Genomic DNA, 26,927 nt, shown 5'->3' with positions numbered 1-26,927 from the left:
CACATGTGTTGGCACCATTACACTCGTTATTAAAAATGAACCACTGTTGGCTTTGAGGGCCACAGCAGGAAGAAGCCTTTGTGAAAGCAAAAGAATTATTGCATTCGTCGTGCCTATTGGTACACTGCGACCTGTGGAAAGAGCTGGTATTAACATGTGATGCATCTCCCTGCAGGATGGGAGCTGTGCTATCCCATAAGATCGAAAATGGGTCTGAAAGGCCCATTAATTACTTCTCAAGAACCCACTTCACAGCTGAGAAGTGTTATTCCCAACTAGAAAAGGAAGGTTATCGGTGGTATTCGGGGTGAAAAAATTCCACTGGTACCTGCATGGTCGCCATTTCACCATTGTGTCGGATCATAAACCATTAATGGGTTTATTCAGCGAGGACAAGGACATCCCCCCAATAGCATCAGCAAGGGTACAACGATGGGCTCTGACATTATCTGCATACAAGTATACTTTTATGTACCGTCCTGGCCTACACATTGCAAATGTAGATGTACTCAGTCGTCTCCCATTGTCAGATAGCATTGTGCATACCCCCGTTCCACGGGAATTAGTGCTATTATTGAATTTCTTGATCCTTTGCCTGTGTGTGCAAAACAAATTAGAAATTGGATGAACAGAGATCTAACATTATCAAAAGTCAGAGACTTTGTCTTAAAAGGACAGCCAAACTCACCTGTATCTGAAAAATTGAGACCATTCCGTGTCAGACAGAGGGAATTGAGCTGCCAAGGCAGGATTTTGTTGTGGGAGTCAAAAGTGGTGGCCCCATGACAAGGCAGAGAGCCGCTCTTGACAGAACTCCATAGTGCCCAGCTGGGCATATCAAAAATGAAAATGCTTGGGCAAAGCTATGTATAGTGGCCAGGCATTGATAGAGATATTGAAAACTTGGTCAAGCTCTGTCTCCACTGTCAGCAACAACAGAAGTTGCCTGCTCCAGTTCCCCTGCATCCGTGGGAGTGGCCTGGTCGACCCTGGGCTCGATTGCATATCGATTACATAGAACCATTCTTGGGTACCATGTTCTTGTTAATTGTAGATGCACATTCCAAATGGATGAATGTAAATGAAGTCAAGTCGCCAACATCAAATGCAACTATCAAGAAGCTACGTCACAGTTTCAACATACCTACCTGAAATTATCATTTCAGATAATGGCACCGCTTTTACCAGCACAGAGTTTCAGAAATTTATGTATCTGAATGGAATCAGACATATGAAAACAGCCCCTTACGATCCCCCATCGAATGGCCTAGCTGAAAGGGCAATACAAACTTTTATGTCGGGTATGAAAAAGCAATTGGAAGGCACTCTGGAATCTCGACTTTCTCGCTTTCTTTTCAGTTATCGTGCAACACCACATTTGACTACAGGGTTCAACAGCGTCTGAATTATTGATGAAACGCGGCTTACATACACGGTTACACCCGGTGTTTCCAAATTTAGAGGGGAAGGCAGAGTGTAATCAGAGTAATCAAAAATTGAACCATGACATGCACAGCAAAGCTCGCACATTCACTGCAGGTGACACGGTATCCGTGCGAAATTTTGGCAGTGGACCTTGTTGAGCACCTGGAATTATTGTCTCAGAGTTTGGTCCATTATCTTTCCAAGTACAAGTGGGAGATAGAATCGTCCGTAAGCACGTCGATCATTTTCGTGTCAGAGAGACATTCCGACAAGCAACTATTTCACCTGTGATTAACGTCAAACCATCAATTCCTGAGGTGACTGATCAACCTAGAATAGACATACCCAATGTCTCTGTAGAGTTGCCAAACCCTGAACTGCCACGTTCCAAGGATGTGTCTCATGCTGCAGGTCCTGATCCTGTCGATCCTGTTGAGGAACCTCAAGTGATAGAGCTACGCTGCTTTAGCCATATAAGGAGATAAGGAGAGCACCTCAGAGACTTGATCTTTAATCACCTGATATTGTATGTATGTATATGTTGTTGGATGTTCAAATGTTTCCCTGTTAATAGAAATTGTAAAAAAAAACTAAATGGGGAGGAAATGTGGTATAGCCCCTCCTGCTGTCTATCAGCGGCCACGTAATGTTCTGTTAAGGCTCCGATCAGTGAGCCCTAAGCACGGGCAATCGGGGGGGTGGGACTTCCTGATGTGAGTCCTGATCGAGCATGTTGCACCTGAAAAGCTCCCTGTAAAAAATTTAGCTGTTTCTTGTTGAAACCTATTCTGCTCCGTTGAGTCATTACAGTTCCACAGGGATTGAGTAATGCAGTGGGTTATCACATGGTCCTTTCACCTCTGGGACCTTGCTGAATCTATCCCAGAAGGATGAGATGAAGGTCTCCTTAATGGCTGCAAGACTCCTACATGAAATGATTTAGTGAATGTTGCATGCAGTACCTAGTTGTGGGAGTAGGCCTACAACCATCTCAAATTTGGTACTAATTGACATTAGATTGGCAATGTCACTCAGAGATGTCTGCGGTGTAAAGTGGAAATATCACTTTGGTACAACTGTGCATTTCTAACATTATGCTCAGACACATTAGCCAGAAATTTATTTGAAGATTCTCCCGCTCCACCACCTAAAGACACTGGAAGTGCAATTCAAACCCTGTTTTCATCTCTAGGTGTGGTTTCTGCTGCACTTGCAGAGAAGTTATGATGTCACAGTTCTGAGGAAATTCCCAGCCATTGTTGAGAAAGAACTTAACTCCCCCAGCTGGTTGTTATATCTGAATGGAAGTGCTTAAAGCTACCACTGCTTGCCAGAAATGGAATAATATTCAGTTAATGAAAACCATTCCCTATATGAATGCCACAGGAGAGTGAATTTAGTTTATATTGGTTGAGGGTATACCAAAAAAGTGCCTAAAATGTTTCACCAGCTTGATAGGAAAGACAAAATTTTAAGAGTAAGGATCTTCATTTGATATTAAGCATGAGAACTATTTTGTTAGTCAGTGTAAAGAGAACAGCAGATTTGTGATAGAATTAAAGACTTTGACAATTTGCCTACACCGGAACAACATTATCCGTATGTGATCCCTCACATTCAAGTGTTCAGAATGCATCCATATGTGATAATGCCAGGAAGCACAAATGAGCCAGTGTACACATTGTACACTTTGAGGAAAAGTGGCCATCGTTGTGATCTACTGCAATGGGAGCTGAAAACATTCCTTCCATAACTGAGTAAAGAAGACAGATGACCTGGGTGATGATGGAGGACAGCAAACTAAAATGGCAGATTGATTGTTGTCTATTAATCGGTTGTTCTTTTCAATACTTCATCAAAGCAATTAGTCAAATATTTAAATACCACATTTTGCTATTTATTTTGGTTCAAGTAAAAGGGTTATGAAAATCTGAATGTTTAGCTTTATTAGCTCAGGTATAATAATTACAACAGAGGCCAAACAGGATTAAACTCAGCAGCCATGTATACTGCACCGTTTCAAAATGTCCCTCTTTCTCTATTACATAAAGACCCTTGTGATAAAGATAATACCACAGAATAGGATGATAACTGTGAATGAATATGTCTAAATGTGAGCACAATGATCTCCTTACTGAGCATTTGTAAAGACAAAAGCAGCAATATTCAGTTACTTTAAGGATAAAATCGGGGAGAACCATTGAGAGCTAATAGTAATTACCACAGGTCATATGTACCAAACTGTTCAATTTGAATTTGTGCTGATTTTATTTTTAATTAGGTAATGCATAAAGCTTAACAAAATGTGGTCATTAAAAAGTGGAGTGTTTCCTGTACAAACCGTTTCACAAGTGGTTAATTATTTTTCCCCGAAACTTTGAAACTTCTCTCAGGGGGAGAAATAATTTTGTTCATGGGTACGGCTGCTCCTCTGCAATTCAACAAAGTGAAAAGAGGGGAGGTGATTTGTTTTTTGATCTATTAATTGCCAATCTGAATTATTACCTCAATAATGCAGATTTGGAATGATGCCAAAGAAATTTGTTCTCTTTTGGACAAACAACACTGTCATGAGTATTGAATTTTTCTTCAGAATTGAATAACAAAATTCGATAAACTTGCAATACCCTGATTTAGATGCAAGCATTAAATTATTTTGTTAAATTTCTAGATAACATGTGTTGTCATGTTCAGAGCCCCATTGCTAAATCTTTTTGTGCTTGATTGCATGCAAGATCCATTTCCATCAGAATAATCTAATTTTACTGAATGAGTCATATTAAAGAGCACATCTGTCAGAGGTACAGACAAACCAGAGTTGGATGTGAGTCTTACAAATGGCATTCATTAAGTTGAAGCAAACTATAGTAAAGCAAGTCAGCAGCACCGTGAGCTAGGAAGGGAATGAGCAGATGAGGGTTTCTAATGATTAGAAAAAAATATGATTAATTGAGCCCAAATGGTAATTATCTATTTACAGAACAATTGGTTGCAATATTCGGTGGCAGCTTCTCTTAATAGCTCAGTGGCATTGCTTGATCTTGAGCTGAGCTTCCTCTCACACATCGTCTTCGTTACCAATCCTGCTGCCTTCCACTTGCACAATGTTACTCACCTATGCCCCTAATCTATATTTGCATCACTTCACCAATGCTTTTCTATCAATCCTCCCCCCTCAATCCTCCAATAGCTGCAACTCATCCTCTTCCACGCAAAATCTCCCACACTCCCATCGCAGCTTTCTAAGATACATGACTCCTTGTGTCATGCAAACCCACAACTCCTCTAACACTGTGTTTCTCCTTGTTCCCCAGCTGCTCTCCAGCACCGTTGCTGGGCTCTTGCTAAGCCAATGTGGTCCAGTCCTCTGCCAGCCAATCTGCCTGGTCACCTTCTCTCTGATTTCAAGGACTACTTCAAGTCCCTTCTTTTCAACTGGGCCTTTGACCCTTCACCTCGCGCTCTCCATTTTACTTCCTGCTTGGCATCTCCTGTTTCTCACTCTGGATGTAAAGCACTTTGAGATGGCTTCCTGCATTTGAGAAATAGTATATAATATTTTATTTTGTTAACCCCTTGATGTTTTCTTAACTTTTTATTGTTATCACTGCCTTTATTCAAAACAAAATTATCAAGAAGAAGTTAAAAAATGTAAGACTGTCATTTGTATTTTAATCAGTGTTGGTACTTAGGTCCTTTGCCAGTCTCACTCCAGATCAATTTGCATCAAACTGTGAAACTCCTTACCTCCCTCAGTGTTCCCTTCCATTCATATCTGCTGGCACTTAAAGCCAAGCTTGACTTCATTTAATCATTACTTCTTGACTTATCTCCTGTCTCATTCTTTTCAACCTGGCTGCTATCCGGCATCATTGACCCTGGCTCTTTTCATTGAAAGAATAACAGATAGGGTACTATTCAGTAATAACTTGCAATTATTTAGGACCCTTAATTAGGAAAATTTCCCAAGGCACTTCACAGACAGTAGTTGACAGCGAGCCAAAGAAGGAAATACTAGAGAAGGGTGACTAAAAATTTGGTCAAAGAGGTAGGTTGATTTTTTTCATCCTTTTTTATTCATTCTGGAATGTAAGCATCTCTGGCAAGACCAGCATTTATTGGCCATCCCTAGTTGCCCTTGAGAAGGTGGTGCTGAGCCGCCACCTTGAACCGCTGCAGTCCATATGGTGTAGGTACACCCACAGTGCTGTAAGGGAGGGAGTTCCAGGATTTTGACTCAGCAACAGTGAAGGAACACTGATATATTTCCAAGTTAGGATGTTGAGTGACTTGGAGGGGAACTTGCAGCTGGTGGTGTTCCCATGTGTCTGTTGCCCTTGTCCTTCTAGGTGGCAGATATCACAGGTTTAGAAGGTGCTGTTGAAGGAAACTTAGAAAGTTTCTGCAGTGCATCTTGGAGATGGTACACTCTGCTGCCACTGTGCATCGGTGGTGGAGGGAGTTGAAGGTGGCGGATGGGATGCCAATCAAGCAGGCTGCTTAGTCCTGGATGATGTTAAGCTTCTTGAGTGTTGTAGGAGCTGCACTCATCCAAGCAAATAGAGAGTATTCCATCATATTCCTGATCTGTGCCTTGTAGATGGTGGACAGGCTTTGGGGAGTCAGGAGGTGAGTTATTCTTTACAGGATTTTCAACCTCTGGCATGCTCTTGTAGCCACAGTATTTATCTATCTGGTCCAGTTCAAGTTCTGATGAATGGTAGCCCTCGGGATGTGTATGGTTGGGGATTCAGCTATGGTAATGCCATTAAATGTCAAGGGGGGAATATTAGATTTTCTCTTGTCAGAGATGGTCACTGCCTTGCAATTGTGTGCATGAATGTTACTTACCATTGATCAGCCCAAGCCTGAATGTTGTCCAGGTCTTGCTGCATGGAGGCACAACTGCTTCAATATCTGAGGAGTTGTGAATAGTATTGAACATTGTGCAATCATCAGCCAACATCCCCACTTCTGATCGTATGTTGGAGAGAAGGTCATTGATGAAGCAGTTGAAGATGGTTGGGCCTAAGACCCTACCCTGAGGAATTCCTGCAGTGATATCCTGGGCCTGTGGAGATTGACTTTCAACAGCCAAAGCCTTCTTCCTTCGTACAACATAGAACTTCAGCCATGGAGAGTTTTCCCCCTGAATCCCATTGACTTCAATTTTGCATGGGCTCCCTGATGCCACTCAGTCAAATGCTGCCTTAATACCAAGGGCAGTCAATCTCATTTCAGCTCTGGAATTCAGCTCTTTTGTCCATATTTGCACAATGTTCAATATTATTCACAACTCCTCAGATATTGAAGCAGTCCATGAAGCATGTAATGAGGTCTGGAGCTAAATGGCACTGGCGGAGCATCAAGGAGCAGTTTGTTGCTGAATTAAGTGCCGCTTGATAGCACTACCCACAACATCATCAATCACTTTGCTGTTAATGGAGAGTAGACTGATGGGGCAATAATTGGTCGGATTGGATTTGTCTTGCCTTTTGTGGACACGACATACCTGGGCAATTTTCCATATTGTCAGGTAGATGCCTGTGTACTGGAACAGTTTGGCAAAGTGCACAGCTAATTCTAGAGCATAAGTCTTCAGTACTACAACCATGATGTTGTCAGTGTCCATAACCTTTGCTGTATCCAGCACCTTCAGCTGTTTCGTGGAGTGAATCAAATTGGCTGAAGATTAGCATCTGTGATGTTGGGGACTTCAGGAGGAGGCCAAAATGGATCACCCGCTCAGCACTTCTCACTGAAGACGGTTGCAAATGATTCAGTCAGGCACTCTTTGGGATTGTTAGAATTAAAGATGATTTTGCACTTTTTACACACAAACTAATTGGAACTGTAAAGCTGTCAAGGAAGTGTCAAGCAGTCCAGGAACTGTCAAAGCTGCCCAGGAAGTGTCAAAGAATACTAGGTGAGTTGACATGGAGGGGTGGGGGAAAGGATGAAGGGTGGTATGGGGTGGCATGAGTTGGCACTGAGTTGGCATGGGGGTATGAGGGGCCATGAGGCATGGGTAGAGGGGCATGAGCTGGCATGGGGGTATGAGGGGCCATGGCATGGGCAGAGGGACATGGATTAGCATAGGGGATATGAGGTACCATGCGGGTGGGTGGGCAGCTTTTGGTTGACATAGGTTGGCAAGGATGGGGCATAAAGAGTGTGTGGGGGATATGGGTTGGCATAGGTTGGTATGGATGAGGTTTAGGAGTGTGTGAATGGAGGAGGTTGAGGGTGAGGGCTGGAGAGATGTCTTTTGTTTTATTATTATTTTTTATTTATTAAAACACAGTGCCTGGGCACAGAGGCAGACCTTGCACCCAACCTGCCTCCACACTCATTCCAGGGTCACCCTCCCCAAATCCTATTTCAGGTCCCCCACCCATCCACTCCCAACTGAAAATCTGACCTGCAGGCGGCCATTTTTAAAGGTCAAGTTCGCTGAGCTGGGAAACCTCCTGACTCTGCAAACCTAACCTCGGGACGAAAATCTGGGCCATAGACAGTTAAAATGTTAAATGCCCGACATTCTGGTGATGGTTGTACTGATTCTAGTGTTACCCTTGACGCTCAGTAGCTCACTTTTATTTTCAAATTTCCCCCTCCCTCTCCTCACTTCCTGCTTGGTGTGGATCCATGAGTTGCAGCTACTCACTGCTACCTCGACGCTAGGGGTCAATCTTCATGCATCGGCCCGGACAGTAAGTATTTAATCATGTAAAAGGGGCAATCCTTCTCAAGTCCAATAGTGCCTTCATCCAATATTGATGCACACAAACTTACCAGGGTAAGTTCCTGGATTGCAATAAGGATCAGACACTTCTAACCCAACAGCACTGGAAACAACTGTAACATCCTAACTGCTGTCCTGGTTGAAATCAGTAACACAGCAACAAATGAGAATCAACCTGGGGCCTTTCAAAGTCTGTACGGCTCCACTCCACACGGGGCACCATATTGACCAACTAGACATCAGAAGAGTCATACGGAGTTGAAACGTTAACTCTGTTTTTCTCTCCACAGATGCTGTTAGACCTGCTGAGTTTTTCCAGCATTTTCTGTTTTTGTACCGGAGGAGCCCACCAGCTTTACTTCTAAAAGTTCTGTATGTAGCTCTTAAATATAAATTATGTGTTCTTTTCCCGGATCCTGGGGAATAGACAATTCACAGCTCCAGCAGCTTGCTGTTCATTTTACAAATGTCTAAAATTAGGTGTTTTTTTTACTTCAGTGCCCAGAGAAAGTAGTGAAGGTGAATTTTGGCATGATTCTATTTTTTAAGGTCAGTCATGAAGGGTTCTCCGTTTGAAAGGAACTTACTTTCCCAAACTTGGATGAGTTTCTTGTAAGCGTCCCGCAGAGTGATGTGCCTGTTTCTGAAGTACCCACATTGAGAACCAATTTTACTCTGACTCGGTCATTGTACTGCAGCATAATGGATAATAACTGTCTGCAAATCTTAAAAATGAGAGGCTTGTCAATACCCTAGGTGGCCATTCTTGTTTCTCTAATTATTTTTAGCATATTATCTCAGAGAAAGACACAGCAGGAGAAAGGAATTTAAATAGAATTGTTTTTTTGTACTGGTGAGAATAAAGGTTTAGGAGTGCTGTGTAGTGTGCAGTTTTGCTGATATAAGTGCTCATTGGTTAGAAAATCAGTAATGTATTATAATTTATGTTATATATCTATGCAATTTATTCAAATTGTTACAGCCATTTTAAGTGTTATTGTTTTACAAAACGCTGAGGCTACCAGCACTGGGAAAAAAATCAACAGAATTTTATATTTCCAGGTGTGACTTTTCTCACAACCACACAGCATTTTGTAATTTATTTGAATTGGTTCATCAATGTGTCACTATTAGTATTATGGGCAAAGCCTAAACTCATTTTATACGTAAGTTACAACCAAGGGATAGAGGAAATTCCTCATTATTCAGACTCAGATTCCAAAGATCAAAGTCGGACACGCTACAGTTGTCTCTCCCCTCCACTTCCTTCCCACCTTGCAATTAGTATTGGGGCCATGGTATCACCCAATGATTACATGGGGTCAATCTGCATATCCTAAATTTGGTGGTATTAGGGTGGTAATGGCATCAAAATGAGGTCAGTTGATTTATAACCTCATCATGGGCCCATTTTGACAGGGGCTATGGTCACCCTAAGTGCCTGCCAGTTTCAGGTAATCGACTCCTTTAAATATGAAATTTGGGATACTTTGACATACGTGGGACCCTGATTGCAATTTTGGGAGGGAACTGACGGAGCCGTGCACACGTTGATCAGTTCCACAGACGGTGGGGCTGAAGGTGCTCAGCAAAGGTAAGCTTCCAATTACTTCTGTGGAGCCAAGGGAAGCAGGCCCAGTAATCGGAATCTAAACTTCTTTCTGGGTCCCTGCAACTTGCTGGTTTGATGGAAATGAGGCTGGTGCCTACAAATCGCAGCCCTGCCTCTACCCAGCTGGAACTGGCAACCGGTCAGCAGAAGTGTCAAAATCAACCCTTATTTCTAATTAGAGTGAGTTTTGTTAGCAGATTGCCATCACAATCTAGAGCCTCACAAACATGGTGCCTTCAGCAGTTTCTCTGAAGACCCTGAGCAGGGCATGAGTTCTACTGTGGCCATTGTATTCAAAGACTTTGCATGATTGAAAGCTGCTTATGAATATTTTCAACCTGTAGTAGGAAACCTAAGATTCAGATATTTGAAAACATCAGGACAGCAATACACGAGTAGCTGTTTGGTCATTAAGAGGAATACCGCTGCAATGCCGTTAAACATTTTCAGCTTATAACATACTCGACTTTGTGAATAAATGATTTTGTGTACATTTCTAAAGATTAATACTGTAAAAGTGGAAACAGAGACATTAACACAAGCAAGGTACATTTCTTAAATCACAGTATGTTGGGAATTAACTGTAAGATATCGATCTTTCATTCTTGATTTGATGCTAACACGGTACTGCAGGCCTCAAAGGGATTTTAAAAGCTTTAAAATGTCAAGTCAATGACTGTTGTGTTCATTTTAAAACATGAAGAAAGATCTATCCCTGCTGTGCTTACTTCTGTTGACATCAAGAACAAAGAATCTAAAACATGGAGGTTTGAAAGAGTTTTTTTTATATTCAGTGGGATGGCATATACTAGAGCATTGACTTGATGATTCACAGGTTGTAAAATGTAAATTAATATTTCTGTGAGCAGCTCAGAATGGTAGCAGTCACATAGCACAAATAGAGATTCAACCCAGCTGTATATCCATTAACCTGCTCACTAAGCAAAGCCTGGGAATGTTGGTGGGAAACCAAACAGTTTTATCCACTGTTTAGAACAGCAATGGCAGTGGCTGAGGGAGGGAGTAATTAAAAGAGGATGCATATGAAGGGAGGATTTTTTTTCCTTTACCCTTTCATGGGATGTGGGTGTCACTGACAAGACCAGCATTTACTACCCATTCCTAATTGCCCTTGAACTGAGTGGCTTTCTAGGCCATTTCAGAGGGCAGTTAAGAGCCAATCCAACTGCTGTGAGTCTGGAGTCAAATGTAAGTCAGACCAGGTAAGGATGGCAGATTTCTTCCCCTAAAGGGACATTAATGAACCAGATGGGTTTTTACAACAACCTTATAGTTTCCTGGTCACCATTATTGAGACGAGCTTCATAATCAAGATTTATTAATTGAATTCAAATTCCACATGTGGTGGAATTTGAATCCGTGTCCCCAGGGCATTAGCCTAGGTCTCTGGATTACTGGTCCATCGACATTACTACTATGCCAACATCTCCCTTTTGCATATCAAAAGAAATGGGCTATGACAAAAGAACTATCTAGTGGCCTAGGGCCTGGTAATTTATCAGACCTGTCAAGATCTGTAAAAATCCACATGTAAGATTTTCAGTCACATTTCCGTTCTGTACTCTATGTCCACTCAAGGCAGGTCTACATTAAAAACAATCTCTTTCAAAATATAGACATTCTTCTGTTGTAGATATGAAGTCGTATCCTGCTCCCAGAAGCCATGCCTGGAGTGTAAAGTTGGAAATTTACCAAATTGCAGGAGTAGTTTATAGGCCCCTTAATAGTTATACTGTAGGACAGAGTACACAAGAAGAAATAAATGGGGCATGTCAGAAAGGTATTGCAATAACTATGGGTGACTTTAATCTACATGTAAATTGGGTGAATCAGATTGGCAAATGTAGCCTTGAAAATTGGTGCATGGATAGTATACCGGACAATTTCTTAGAGCAGTACATTCTGGAGTCAACCAGGGATAGGCTATTCTAGAGCTGGTGTAATGAGACAGGATTAGACAATAACCTCATAGTAAAGGAACCTCTAGGTGACAGCGATAGAATTTCACATTCAGTTTGAAGGTGAGAAATCTGGGTCTAAGAATAATGTGCTTAAACCAAAATAAAGGAAATTATAAGGGTATGAAGGCAGAGTTGGCTAAAGTGAGCTGGGAAACTCAATTAAAAGTAGGACAGTAGAGATGCAGTGGCAGATTTTTAAGGAGATATTTAATTACTCCCAGTAAAGATTTATCCCAGTGAGAAAGAAAAACTCTTTGAGAAGGGTGCATCATCCATCGCTAAATAAGGAAGTTAAGGATAGTATCAAATTGAAAGAAACACTGTACAAATCTGTAAAGATCGGTCAAAAGATTGGACAGATTTTAAGAACCAGCAAAGAATGACTTAAAAAAAATCCACAACCACATCAGCCACGATCTTATTGAATGGAGCAGGCTCAAAGGGCCGAAAAGCATACTCCTGCTCCTAAGTCCTATGTTCCTATATTGCTCTCTTCCTATGCCATTTTATCCCTTTTCCCTCCAAAATGGCCCTATTTCAGTTTTACTTTAATTTTTGTGCATTATCTTTTAGGGTGCTTTTTGTCTTCAGTACACCTGGCACAAAATTCCGTGCACCAGGAACATGTATCAGGATTTCAGCCTTGCATTCCCCCTCTTTTCCATTTAGTAAAAATAATGGATGCAAATTCATGGAGGCAGTTACCTGACCACAGCTGACGCACAATATTCTGCACCATAAGTGCTAAGGATGAAAGTTTATCCTTTTAGGTTAATATACACCTAATAATTTTTGTTACTTTATTGCAATTTTTTTTCAAGCGTAAAGGTCAAAGCTGCTCTTCGAATTCCTCTACCAGGTCTATCACTGTGCCAGTTAGTGAACTACAGCTTCATATTCTTGCTCTCTTGCACCCTGAGCCCATTTTGCTGACAGTACACAGTATGTGGCCAGATAGAATACTGCCCATTCTCATCATTCTTTCCCAAACGAACAATGCAGTGAGGTTAGGACAAGACTTTTGCCATACATAGAATCACTGGGCTGGATTTTACAGGCCACTCACAGATGGGAAAGCAGGTGGGTGGACTGTAAGTTAATGCATTGTGCCGTTGACAGCATACTCACTGCTGGCCGACCCACTCCCACTACGATTTTATGAGCAGTAAGAACGGCATCTGGTGGGCATCCTGACTGTGGCCTAATTGAGGCCCTTAAATGGGCAATTATTGCCCACTTAAGGGCCTCAACCCGCCACTGCTCAGATTTAAAGGGTGGCAGGAGAAGCCTGTGCCTATCATGTGGCCCGGTAGGATTGTCCCCGCAGGCTGCTGGCAAATTAAGAGGGTGGTGCCTCTTTTCCCGATCCTCAATGCCAATCGGAGACCCCCTCCAACAATTTTACCCTCCTGTGTCCACCATCCCCCCTGCCTTGTCCAAATGCCTCCCCACACACCCTCACCCCCAACCCCCCCACCCCCCAGCCCGGTGCCTGCCTGAGGTTCCAGAAGATCCAGATTATCATTGAACACCTGCTCCTTGGCCTAGCTACAGAACCAGCAGTGGCCACCATTCCTGGTGGTGCTGTCAGTTCTACAGAGCTGCCAGCCTCCGATTGGCCAGCAGCTCCATGATATGGGATTTTTTCCAAGAGAGCAGCAGAAGTCTCCACTTATAATAATTAAAGACCCGTCGGCTTAAAAATTAAAGCGGGGTGAGCCAGTCAATAGGGTTCACCCCTAACATTTACACTGGGGTGCGCAAAGCCTACCCTCAGCATATAATCCAGCCCATTGAACAGTTACAGCACCGGAGGCCATTCACCCCATCTTGTCCATGCCTGCTCTTTGTAAGAGCTACTCAGCTAGCCCCACCCCCTCCCTTTTCCCCATAGCCCTGCAATTTTTTATCTTTAGATAATTATCTAATTCTCTTTTGATCAAAACAATTAAGCCTGCCACCATTACACTTTCAGGCAGTGCATTCCAGCTTCTAACAGAAAAACTTATCTTCATGTCATCTCTGGTTCTTTTGCCAATCAGTGTCCTCTAGTTCTCAACCTCTTTGCCAACAGGAACAGTTTCTCCCTATTTACTCTGTCTAGACCCCTCACGATTTTGAACACCTCCATCAAATCTGCTCCTCAACCTTCTCTTCTCTAAGGTGAACAGCCCCAACCTCGCTAAGATCCATGTAACTGAAGCCTCTCACCCCCAGAACCAATCTTGCAAATCTTTTCTGCACCCTCTCCAATGCCTTCACATCCTTCCTAAACTCAAATAAAATTAGAGTTGTTTCAAAAATGCAAGGCCCAATTAAACTTTTATTTAAAAAGAAGTGAACAGTGCCGTTACATGTAAAAGCAGAAAGTAGCTGAGAGGTTACAGTTAGAGTGCTTCCAGACACTCAAAACTCCAAACTTCATTTATGATGATGTTCCTTTGGCCTCAGCTATTAAAGAAGAGAGATTTGGATGTCCAAATGCACTGATCACTAAGAGCTTGTGCGATCAAAAAGGCAAACAAATGTTCAGCTTTATTTCAAGGAGCTTTACTATGAATGCATAATCTATATTTGATACTTAATTTATACAGTCTTGTTCAGAATCAATCTGGAGCACTTTGTTCAGTTCTGGGCACCCTACCTCAGGAAGGATATTATGTCTTAAAAAGAGTGCAGCACAGATTCACAAAAATTCTTTAAAAATTAAGGGGTTAAATGATGAGGACAGTTTGTCTAAACTTAGTTTGTATTTTCTTGAGGTTAGAAGGTTAAGGGTGATTTAATTGAAGCATTTAAAATTATAAAGGAACCTGATAGGTTAGATAAATATAATAAAGGTACAGCACAAAAGGAGGCTATTTGGCCCATCATGCTTGTGACAACTTTTTGAAAGAACAATCAATTAGTTCCAATGCCGTAACAAAAATGAAAATACCTGGAAAAACTCAGCAGGTCTGACAGCATCTGTGGAGAGGAGCACAGTTAGCGTTTCGAGTCCGTATGACTCTTCAACAGAACTAAGGAAAAATAGAAAAGAGGTGAAATATAAGCTGGTTTAAGGGGGGGTGGGACAGGTAGAGCTGGATAGAGGGCTAGTGATAGGTGGAGATAGCCAAAAGATGTCATAGACAACCAACAAAGAGGTATTGAAGGTGGTGATATTCCAATGTTCCAATGCCGTGCCATTTTCCCGTAGCCCTACAAATTTTTCCCCTTCTAGTATGTAGTAATTGAAGGTATAGCCTTTCCTACTGTCTATCAGGGGTCACGTGATTGTTCTTGGAGGTTCCAACCAATGAGCCCTAAGCGCAGGTAATCGGGGGTGGGGGGGGGGGCGGGGTTTTTGTCGCAGACCTGCTTCAAGCATGTAGCGTCTGAAAAGCTACCTTTGGCTGTCTCCAGAACCCTCTCTGAAGCCGAAAAGGGTTATTCCCAGCTAGAAAAGAAATGTTTATCGGTGGTTTTCGGAGTGAAGAAATCCCATCAGCACCTCCATGGATGACATTTCACCATTGTGTCAGACCATAAACCATTAAAGGGTTCATTCAGTGAGGAAAAAGCCATTCCTCCAATAGCATCAGCAAGAACTCAACGTTAGGCTTTGATATTATCTGCGTATAAGTATACCTTTATGTACTGTCCTGGCTTACATATTGCAATGTGGATGCACTCAGTCATCTCCCATTATCAGGTAGCACTGTACATGCTCCAGTGCCACAAGAAATTGTGCATGTGCTGAATTTCTTGGATTCTTCACCTGTGTGTGTGAAGCAAATTAGAAATTGGATGAAAAGAGATCCAATTTTGTCAAAGTGCCTGAATTTCACACTTGGCGTGTGCGCCAAGTCGGTGGACCCGGAAGCAGACGTGAAATGTGCTTCTGCCCACAAAAGCCAGTGCTACCGAGGGGGGCTGGAAGAGGGCAGGTGCTGACAAAAGTGAGGGTGCAGGTGGGTGCTTCTAGCGAGCTCTCTGAAGGCAGACAGCTGCTATGGAGCTGCCTCAGGGAGCTACAGACCTGTAAAAGTTAAATGAGAAGAAAGAAATGCTGGAAATTGTGTCTATGCAGCACATTCAAGCATCTGACAGCAGAACTCAAAAAACATCAGGGGCAGCTTTTTCCGGTCGAAGAGCGGGAGAAGGGCCAGCTCACTGACACGTAAAATGATGTGGGGCGACGTTAGGCATGCGTCCTGATGTCTCCTCACGTCATTTAGATTTTCAGTTCGGTGGGCACGCAGCCAACTTGGCTGCACACCTGCCGACCTGTCAACGGCCTATTAAGGCCATTAAAAAAGTAATTGAAATGATTAATGGACCTGCTTGTCCAACCTTAAGGTTGGCAGGCAGGCAAAGAGCCCAGACGACCTTCTGATAAAACATGAAACCTCATCCATGGGCGGGATGAGGTTTCATGGGGGATTTAAAATTTTCAGAACATTTTTAAATAAAAGTAATGGACATGTCCCAGCTCATGTGATCTCAAAAAGGCAAACAAATGTTCTCCCTTAGGCAGCACTTAGCCTCAGGGAGATCAGTGCGCTCTTTCAAGCACATGCGCGAAAGAGCGCACTCTCGGCTCAGGGAATGCCTCCACGCCCGCACAGGGAGCACATAGCGCTTCCTGGTGGACGCCACGCTGGGCAGACCTTAATTGGCCCGCCCACATAAAATGGCGGCGCGTCCCCAACCGGGGGCGCCGATCGGGAACCTGCCTACCCGCACCCACCCACCTGCTCCCACACAACCCCCCCAACGGGGGGAAAATGCTGCCCCAGATATCATTTTTTATTATATTTCACCCTGGACATTTCATCCCGCCCTTGGATGAGGTTTCATTAAAAATAGGCGGCCCCCTGGTCTGTTTTGCCCATGCAATGAGTGCGAAGTCACACAGGCAATGTAAAATTGTGGGCAGTAGGATTTTTAATGGCCTTAATTGGCCCTTTAATTGTCGGTGGGCATGGCTCCGACTCCCACGTGCGCCCGTCGGCCTCAATATTGCTCACATGCGCGATGACATCGGGACGCACTCCTGACAACATTTTGCGCAATTTCATCTGCGTTCAGGTCGGGCACATGCCTGCCCGATCAACATAAGATTCTGGCCCTTGTATTGCAAGGATGCACAAATTTACCAGTGTCTGAAGAGATGAGACCATTTCATGCCTGAAAAACAAAATTAAGTTGTCAAGATGGAATCTTGTTGTGGGGATCAAGAGTTGTCATCCCTTCGCAAGGAAGAGAACCACTCTTGACAGAGTTTCACATTGCGCAGCCAGGCATATCAAAGATGAAAATGCTTGCGCGAAGCTATGTCTGGTGGCCAGGCAATAACAGTGACATTCAAAGCATGGTCAAGCACTGTCTCCATTGTCAGCAACAACAGAAGTTGCCTGTTTCAGCTCCACTGCATCCATGGAAGTGGCCTGGTTGACCTTGGGTTAGATTACATATTTATCATGTCGGACCATTCTTAGGTACCACGTTTTTATTGATCGTAGGTACGCATTCTAAATGAATTTGTATGAAGTCAGATCACCGCAATTATCGAAAAGCTATGTCAATGCTTTAGTGTACATGGCCTACCAGAAGTCATTGTTTCTGATAATGGCATAGTCTTTGCTAGTACAGAGTTTCAGAGATTCATGAGTTTAAATGAAATCAGACATATTAAAACAGCATTACATCATCCCTCATCAAATGGCTTAGCTAACAAAATTGTGCAAATCTGGAATGAAGAGGTTATCAGAAGGGTCTCTAGAAATTCGGCTTTCCCACTTGCTTCTCAATTATTGTAGAACACCTCATTCAACTATGGGTTCAACACCTTCTGAATTATTGATGAATACAAGGTTAAGTCTGGTGTTTCCAAACTTAAGAGGGGAAGGTAAGGAGGAATCAGAGTAATCAAAAATTGAATCACGATATTCATAGCAAAGCATGAGGATTTTACTGTAGGAGACACAGTTTTCGTGCCGAATTTTGGAAGTGGACTTTGTTGGCTTCCTGGTGTAATTGTCTCCGAAACTGGCCCCTTGTCCTTCCAGGCGGAAGTGGAAGACCGAATTGTTCAAAAACATGTGGATCATCTTAGGAATAGAGAGACATTCCAACAACCAGCTATTCTGCCTATGATTAATGTCGAGCCATTAATCCCTGAGGTAACACATCAACCCAGAATAGACATGCCCAATGTCTCTGTAGAGTTGCCAAAGCCTGAACTGCCACTTTCTAATGATGTACCTGATGCTGCAGTTCCTGGTCATGTCAATCCAGTGGAAGAACCTCAAGTGGTAGAGCTATGCCGTTCTAACCGAATAAGAAAACCACCTCAGAGACTTAATCTTTAATCACCTGAGTTGTAAATATGTATATGTTGTTGTGGGATTTTCAAATGTTCTCTGTAAATAGAAACTTTAAAAAAACTACAGTGGGAGGAAATGAAGTAATTGAAGGTATAGCCTTTCCTACTGTCTATTGGGGTCATGTGATTGTTCTTGGAGGCTTCAACCAATGAGCCCTAAGCGCAGGTAATCCAGGCCGGGGGGGGGTGGGATGGGGCTTTCTTGTCGAGGACCTGGTTTAGGCATGTAGCATCTAAAAAGCTCTCTGTAATAAAGTTTACCTGTTTTTGGTTGAAACCTGTCTGGTACGTCAATTCATTACAAAGTATTCATCAAATTTTCTTTTGAAAGCTCCTATTGAATATTCTTCCACCAGATCATAATTGACCATTGCGTAAATAATGTTTTCCTTGTGTTGGCTTTGCTTCTTTTGCCAATTACCTGAAATCAGCAATCCCCCTGCCACTGGAAGCAAGCAGTCTCTCCTTAATTAATCTATCAAAGTCCTTTGTTAACAAACACCTCCACTAAATCAGAAAATGCTGGAAAAGCTCAACAGGTCTGACAGCATCTGTGGAGAGAAAAACAGAGTTGACATTTCAAGTCTGTATCACCCTTCTTCGGAGCTACAGAGAAGTAGAAATGTGATTAAATTTATATGGTTTAAGGGGGATAGAGCAGGTGAAGCTGGATAGAAGGCCAGCGATATGTGGGGGCAAAGGCGAGATTAACAAAGATGCCATGAACAAAAGGTTAAAGGGAGTGTTAATGGTAGTGGTGAGGGCTAAAATAGGTGCTGATAGTGGCATAAAGGTAAGAAAGCAGAATGTGATAATAGCAGGACAAGGGTAGGCACTCTGAAAAGAACAACATGAACAAGTGACAATGGCCCTTGTGGGGTTGGGGTGGAGGGAGGGGGCGACGGTGAAGGATCGAAAATGGGATAAAAAGAGGGGAATAAAAAAGGGGATAAAACAACGAATAAAAATAAAAATGAATAAAAATAAAAATAAGTGGATAAAAAAATGAATTTTGAAAGAAGGAATTAAAAAAAAGGGGTGAAGATGGAGGAGAGAGTTCATGGTCTGAAGTTGTTGAACTCAATGTTAAATCCGGAAGGCTGTAAAGTGCCTAATCGGAAGATGAGGTGCTGTTCCTCCAGTTTGCGTTGAGCTTCACTGGAACATTGCAGCAGGCCAAGGATGGACATGTGGGCATGAGAGCAGGGTGGTGTGTTGAAATGGCAAGCGACAGGGAGGTCTGGGTCATGCTTGCAGACAGACCGAAGATGGTTCCACAAAGTGGAATAGTCTGCGTTTGGTCTCTCCAATGTAGAGGAGACGCATTGGGAGCAGCAAATGCATATAGACTAAATTGAGGGAAGTGCAAGTGAAGCGCTGCTTCACCTGGAAGGAGTGTTTGGGCTCTTGGACAATGAGGAGGGAGAAGGTAAAAGGACAGGTGTTGCACCTTCTGCAATTGCGTGGGAAGGTGTCATGGAAAGGGGATGAGGTGTTGGGGCTGATGGAGGAGTAGACCAGGGTGCCCCAGAAGCAACGGTCCTTGCGGAATGTTAATGGGGGCGGGGGGGTGGGTGTGGTGAGGGGAAGATGTGTTTGGTGGTACCCTTAATGCTTTGTTTGTGTGCATACACCCTCAGGTCTCGCTGTTCCTGCCCTGGTTTTAAAATGTACCATTCATTCCATATTGCCTCTCCTCATTCTTCCTATTAAAACATTTCTCTTCATTAGGGGGAGGCAGTGGCATTATGGCATTGTCACTGGACTAGTGTTCCAGAAGACCCAGGGTTTGAATCCCACCAAGGCAGATGGTGAAATTTGAATTCAATAAAAATCTGGAGTTAATAGTCTGATGATGACCACGAAACCATTGTGTAAAAATCCACCTGGTTCACTAATGTCCTTTAAGGAAGGAAATCTGCTCTCCTTACCTGGTCTGGCCTACATGTGACTCCAGACCCACAGCAATGTGGTTGACTCTTAAATGCCCTCTGAACAAGAGCAATTAGGAATGTGCAATAAATGCTGGCCTAGCCAGTGATGCCCACATCCCATAAACGAATAAAAAAAATTAAATTTCATGTGCCATCCACTTCAACAGTCTATATTCACCTGTAATTTGTAATGTGTTCCCATCCTTCTCTCTGTAAACTTTGAAATCAAAGTTAAACACCCATGTCCAGGTAATTAATATACATCAAAATGAGCAATGTTCCTATACCAGCCTCTGGGGAACACCACTGTATACTTCCGTCAATTCTGAAAAACAACCGTTCACCACTATTCTCAGTATTACAATTGTTCCCTCAGAAGAACAGGCTTCTCGATGAGTAACCTTGGTCATCCAATTTGTGTCAAAGTCAATGAGCTAAGAGCAGGCTGGCTGCTCCCAGGAGAGAATTTAATGGGCGTCTGCTATCCATTTTCTTTCTTTAAAAAGACATTCTGACGAGTCCATTAACTGTTTGTATTCGCATAAGGGTAAAACTCTGCTTCTAAATTATTCAAGCATTGCTTGTAATTTAAATTTACATTCTCCTTTATCATTTTGGCCTTTGTTACATCTGTGAAGAATAGCATCACATTGGTAGATTGTCCTGGGAGCAATCACTGCTAGTAACTAAACTACTTTTCACGGATGTTCTTTGTAGAATTCCTATAAGACGTGACTAAAATGCGTATTCAAATAATTAAAATTGGCACTAGAAAGTTTTGCATTACTTTAGAGGGTTTTTGCACTTTATAATAATTGGTGAGTGGTAACCACTGGTGATATGACACACTGTTAAGGAGTGGTTTGACAATTTCCTGAGAAAGGCGTGCATGCATGCACGTGTGTGTGTGGGATGTAACATGCACTAAGTTCTTTTACTGATGTGCAATAGGTAACAATGGGCTCCTGCAGTTTTCTTGCTTGAAATAGCTTCTCAGGCAGAGAGATTTCCCTGAAATTAGCTACAGGTGCATTCCTCTGGTTGGGTGGCAGGGTGGGCGCAAGCAGTGTCATGGAGGTTTGCTTCTCCTACAAGTTAGCCTGCTGAGCAGTTGAGCCATACTCAGGACTGAGAACCTTAGCTGAATTTCCTCCTTCCTATTTCAGTGCTCCTTAAACTGATTGTTATACCCCTACTTCTACACTGGCTGAAATCAGCTAAGTGCACTCAGCCCAGGAAACTTCCTGTTCTGTGTGGCTCGGTTCTGCACTGGGAGGGCAGCTATCAAATGAGCCATTAGCAGAGCCTTGCTATTCCTATTTAATAATATCAAAGCTTAGTTCTTCATAGCATATTTGGAACTGCATTCTTAGAAATGTTTTAAGAAGAATAGATAAGAAAAGTGGAAGCTCTTTTGCTCCTTGTGTCTAAGGAACACAATTATATGATACCAAATAACTCCAAAATATTGGCACCTCTGGTTAAAAGGTTTATACAAGATGACTAATTCATTCATTTGTACACTTGTACTGAGCAGGCATAAATGCTGATATTTCCCAGATGCAGTCAGGTCAACTGAGAACATGACTTTCTCTTTCTTAATGTAATTATTTAAGGCAAAACATTTCTAACATGCAATACAGAGGTTGAACTGGTCAGTGAGTGAGAGAATACTAGTAAGGAATACAGATCTACCAAGAAAAAGAGAGAAAAGACAACTCCAACTCTTGTCCTTCCTGGAGCCAATTCCGGATAGAAGAATTCCTGACCATTACTATTTCTTTCATCCAGGAGGAATTGGCTCCGGCAGCGGAAAAGGATTGGAAATGTTCTTCTTTAAGTTTTTTCTTCCTGCGTAATTGTAATATTGTTTTGATTTGCTAGTGTTATTTTTCTGACGAGAATACCAACTGTATGAACAATTATTTTCTTTCTCATTTGATGAACAGCCTATTAGCCGACACTCTGTGAATTTGGGATGCAAGTCTGTTAAAATGGGTGAAAAATTGAAATGTTGTTACACTGTAACTGATGTCTGTCTGCCGTCATGCACTTAATCATGTTTTTTTAAGCATTCATTGCATACATTACATTACTGTTAACCATGTGTTTGTAATCTTATATGCCTTTGCAAGGCTTCATCCATTTCCTTAAGTTTATTTTCTTGTTTTTCGATTGCAAGTATTGCTTTTGACTGATGCTGTGTTTGGTACTTTTCCCCCTCCAAAAAACAAAAATTCTCTTCTTCTTTTGTCATTCGATCAAAAACCAAACCAAGCAGAGACAGTCATAACCCGCAGTCTCAGGCTGTAGGAAAAGTATCCATAACAATGAAATGGAGAAAACGGTCCAGTGCGTAAGTTCTGTCAACTAGAAGTTAAAGTGTGATCTGATGGCGTCATGTAACAAGCTCAACGATTGGTTGCATGACATGCCGTCAAGTTTCGTGGAGGTGCTGTGAAAGCATTTTTCTTGGATGTTGTATCAGTTAATGATTGGCCAGTCATGATCACATGTGCCTTTTGACTGTGTGCTGCCACTATTCTTGCTGTGCTCATTTTAGTTTAGTGTTTGCAGTGGTTCTTTTAATAATTATTATTTCTTTTTATTTTAATTTTTCTTTTAGTCCTGTCAGCTTTCTTCGCTTCTTTAGATGTCACATAAAACATTGATTCCCAATCCTTTTTTAAAAATAAATAAAAATGAGGTTTACCTGTATAATAAAATGTGTGGTCAGTTTCTTTGCACTGAAACTATTGTGATTTGTTTATTTTTTGGAGGAGGGGGCCTTTTTCATTTGAAGTGCCTAGGACAAAAAATATAGTTGGATGCTAGCAGTCGTAAATCCAAACTTACACAAACGAGATCAAAATGGCCAATGCGTGCCTGACAATTCCAGCAATTTCAGATTCATTTTCAGTAGTATGTAAAAACATTCAGAACAAAAGTGCTTTTTTTGTGCAACTGAAAAAGGGTCCTTTGAAATTGTTTTTTTATTTTTGCTGTTGTAATTGTTCGATTGCTGTGTACGGTTTGCTCTTTGTTTAACCAACAGTGTGGGAACCTGCCAGCATGGATTGATATTCCGCATGTCACTTCCACTAAAAGTGGATCATTGCAGTTCTAGTTTCTATTGTTTTAAAAGTGTAAGCGGAATCTGCCTGCTAGCTGTGGACAGAACTGCTGTGAGATTTTTCTTTGGATTAATATTATCTCTAATGTTTAATATAGCATTGCACTTTTTAAAACATGTACTACAAATTCTTAAAGAGACAGTATCCCTATTTTTTGTGGTCAACCCAGGCTGAATGCCGAAACTGTTTGTAATCAACTTTTCTCAAGCTTGTCCTTTCAAATACTGCAGCCTTTTCAAAATGTTTTGTGACTTCTGTTCTTCTCACCTGTGCTAGCACTATCTTTAAAATGAGCTCTTGCTGTGGATTTCTTTCGGGTCTACAGCATCTCCTCTCCCTGATCAAAGGCCGGGTAGTCAGCAGTTCCAAATTTTCTCTTGGTATCAATTTACCATGGTGATTTTTTTTTAATCTTTCAATAGCTTCAACCATTATCCTACTCTTAATGCTGTAGTAACGCTCCAGATTTAGCTTTTGTAAGTAAATACATTTTAAATATATTTTATATGCCTCTATAAGGGCCCTTCTCACTCACCTCCTTTCGAGGCTTAACTGTCTTTCCTCAAAATTCAATCATCTGCCACTAAGTATCAGCTGTGTGCACCTTGCTCGCACCATCTCCAGGGTTTGAAATCTTCCCTTATATTTCCTTAACCAAACTGGACTCAAGGTGAGGTCTCACACAAAGTTTCAGCACATAATTTTCAAACTCGTATTCCTGCTGGTATCAGCAATATACTTCCACCTTTCCTTTTGCTCTATTCAGTACTACTTCAGTAGAACTGGCAGCAGCAATTTGATTGACAAACACCACATGTCCTGTCAAGCTACCTGTCCTTGGTTGTAGTCCTCTAGAGTCCTGCACATTCCAGAACTGAATAATTTAATACTCACTGAAAGACCCACATATTAATTGTCATTTTTCTGTCATATACATTGTGTGCTGCTTGTAGTCAAGTATATAGCATGATATAGTTACAAAGTATTTACAGCGCAGGAACAGGTCATTTGGCCCAACAGATGCATGCCAATGTTTATGCTCCATACAAACCTCCTTTCACCCTTCTTCATCTAACCCCATTAACATATCTTTCTATTCATTCTCATCATATGTTTATCTAGCTTCCCTTTAAGTGCGTGTATGCTAGTCACCTCAACCACTCCTTTTAGAGTGAATCGCACTCTCTGGGTAAAGAAGTTTCTCCTGAGTTCCCTAGTGGATTTATTGGTACTATCTTACATAAGTAGCCTCTAAATCAAGGGCTTTGCCAATGCAGAAATTATTTGGGTGCTTACTGTACTCATCAAAAAAATTACTCTCATGCAGTCAAGCCATAAACTTAAAATACATGTAAGTTATACAAACCATTTGATATTTTGAAAAGGCTGAAGGCTTCATAAAAGGTATGTTTTGTAGATGCAACCCCCGGACTTTCAGATTGAAGGCAGAAAAAGCAGGATGCTGTTTCTTTAGATTATAGTTGCAGTAAAACACGATTGGTGTAGATCTTTTACTCTATCACACTCCCATCTCTAATCTGCTTTGTCTTGTCTTCGTCTTTTAGGGCGGAAACTGGAGAGGACCGCATGTACAAAAAAATAATAAAAGTACTGTTAAATAAACCTTTGGACATATCAGCATACGCCAATCAAGCTGAAGACTTCTTCAGACTTTTATCTTTGACTGCTCTGATTGTTTAGACTGTTAAGTCTCTTCAAAATGTATCACTTCTGCTGAAGGATGAGTTTTGAACGCCTGGAAGGAGAAAATATAAAAAAAAAGATACTAGGAGCTTGTAGAGCAACAAGTTGATAAGGAGTGCCTGTTGTCATCATGGATACAGTTGTCATGGTCACACATGGTAACAGTCACTATAAGTATCTGTCATTCCTTAGGTATTTTAGGGACCAAAGGACCAAACTTTTTATTGCAGACTTGTAGTCGTATGTAAATTATGGATTTCTTTCCTTCTCACACTGTTCCTAAAACAGTCTGAAGAGTTTATCTTGAATTGTAAAAAAGTAAAGTAATAATAATGATAATACTTAACTGCTTTTAAATAAGCAAGATTGTAGTTCTTTGATACTTTGGGAGGCACTTTGGTATCATTAATTCAAGTAAGTAGTTTTCATATGGTTTTCTGTAACTTTCATGAGGACTGAAATTTGAGATTGGCTTAACTGTGATCTGTGGGAAGCAAAAAAAAATCTTACTGAGCGAGGACTATTTTGGAAATAGGATTATTGCTTGAAAATGGTTCATTGTGTTCTTAACCTTCCCTTAAAAAAAGAAACTCAATAGATGTACAGAATAATAAAAAAAACTTTTAAATTACCGATATAAAAATATAAAAAAATTAGACATAAAAATGCAAAAAAATAGAGGTTAGCATTACTGCTAAAAATAAGAAATCCTGTAGAATTGTAATTTTGTAGAATTTAGATGAGCATATGTTCATATACTGCCAATTGCTATCTGATCCTGTTAAATACTGACAGAAGATAAGCTACACTGGCAGCTCCTTGACTGCAATCATTCCAGCTACGATTAAAAAAGAATTAAAAATATATTAAAAAACACACAAAAATTGAAACTATTGTAAACATTGCAGCAAAACGCGGATGTAAATATCCAACAAGTTAGTGAGGACCTGGACCGACTCGCATCAGTCTGGAAAACCTGCTTGACATCATTAGGACCTGTTCTCAGCAAAACTCTTAACCAACCTCCATCCATGATGATAGTACCCTCTCGTGTTCAAAAAAATAAGTAAACTTCAGGGCCAGTGTAAAGTCCTGACTCCCAACAAACTAACATTGAATCAGTATTTCAAAAGAAATAACACAAAAAGAGAATCTCTGCTGTTTACAGGAGGTACAAAAAAAAACAGAGAACGTTTAAAAGGTTCTGGCTCTGTTTTATGTAAATAAATTTGCATATTTTGTAGGACTTTTACTGTACTGATTGAGAAAAAAAAGGAAACTATTTAATGAAAGCACGGTATTTATCTTTGGTAACTGATGCAATGGAGCAGTTGAAACAAAAAGCACTGTGTTGATTGCTGTAAAATCTGGAACCAATTTATTTATGAATTATTTATTCACTTTATTTATTGTTCTTTCAGGAGGATGTCATGTTTTAAGTTAATTTACAAATGTCAGCATTATGGCTGGCTGCTGCATTGTTTTATTATGCTTTTTTATTTATTCCTTGTAGGAGGTTTTTAAAAAATGCATTCATTTTGATATTTTTTTCAATTTCTATCCACTGTTTCCTTTTTCTGTAATTTTAGTTTCTGTCATACTTTATCAAAAGAAAAGTGCTGTATACCTATATCCAGTGTGGCATACAGTTATTACAAGACTGCTCTCTTCACTCTCAATTACCTGGAAACAATTGTAATCTTCATGTAAGTACTGGATGACGCTTTTCAGCTTAGCCCTAAATAAAGCACAGTTTAAGAAAAAGCATCTTGGCCTCTTTTGGGTCTGTTCACATTGCCACTGGCTGCACAAGTAGAGTCGCTTGCAATTTCTCACATACAGCTTTGCTACCTTAAAACTGCCTGAAAGATTGCCCTATCTTTAGAGAAGCTACAAGCTGTGAAAAATTGTTCACTAATGAACAAAGGTCTCCCTGACAACCCCAGAACTAACAATAGAGGGTAAATACATTCTCAAGGCAATCAAGTTCTACTTAGGGTGCCTGCACTTTTCCAAACACA

General features: G+C 41.4%; 1 protein-coding gene across 1 annotated transcript in view; it reads left to right on the top strand.

The window, feature by feature from the left end:
* celf4 (CUGBP, Elav-like family member 4) overlaps nucleotides 1–26,664 on the top strand; it is a 1,291,869-nt gene extending 1,265,205 nt beyond the window's left edge. Inside the window, exon 14 of the mRNA XM_078551435.1 lies at nucleotides 24,768–26,664. The gene's annotated coding sequence lies outside the window, so the exon portion shown is untranslated. The remainder of the gene's footprint in view (nucleotides 1–24,767) is intronic.
* Nucleotides 26,665–26,927: the final 263 nt, after the last annotated feature.

The sequence above is a fragment of the Cetorhinus maximus genome, chromosome 1 (assembly GCF_964194155.1).
Source record: "Cetorhinus maximus chromosome 1, sCetMax3.hap1.1, whole genome shotgun sequence".
NCBI lineage: Eukaryota > Metazoa > Chordata > Chondrichthyes > Lamniformes > Cetorhinidae > Cetorhinus > Cetorhinus maximus.
This window is presented reverse-complemented; position numbering and strand designations above follow the sequence as displayed.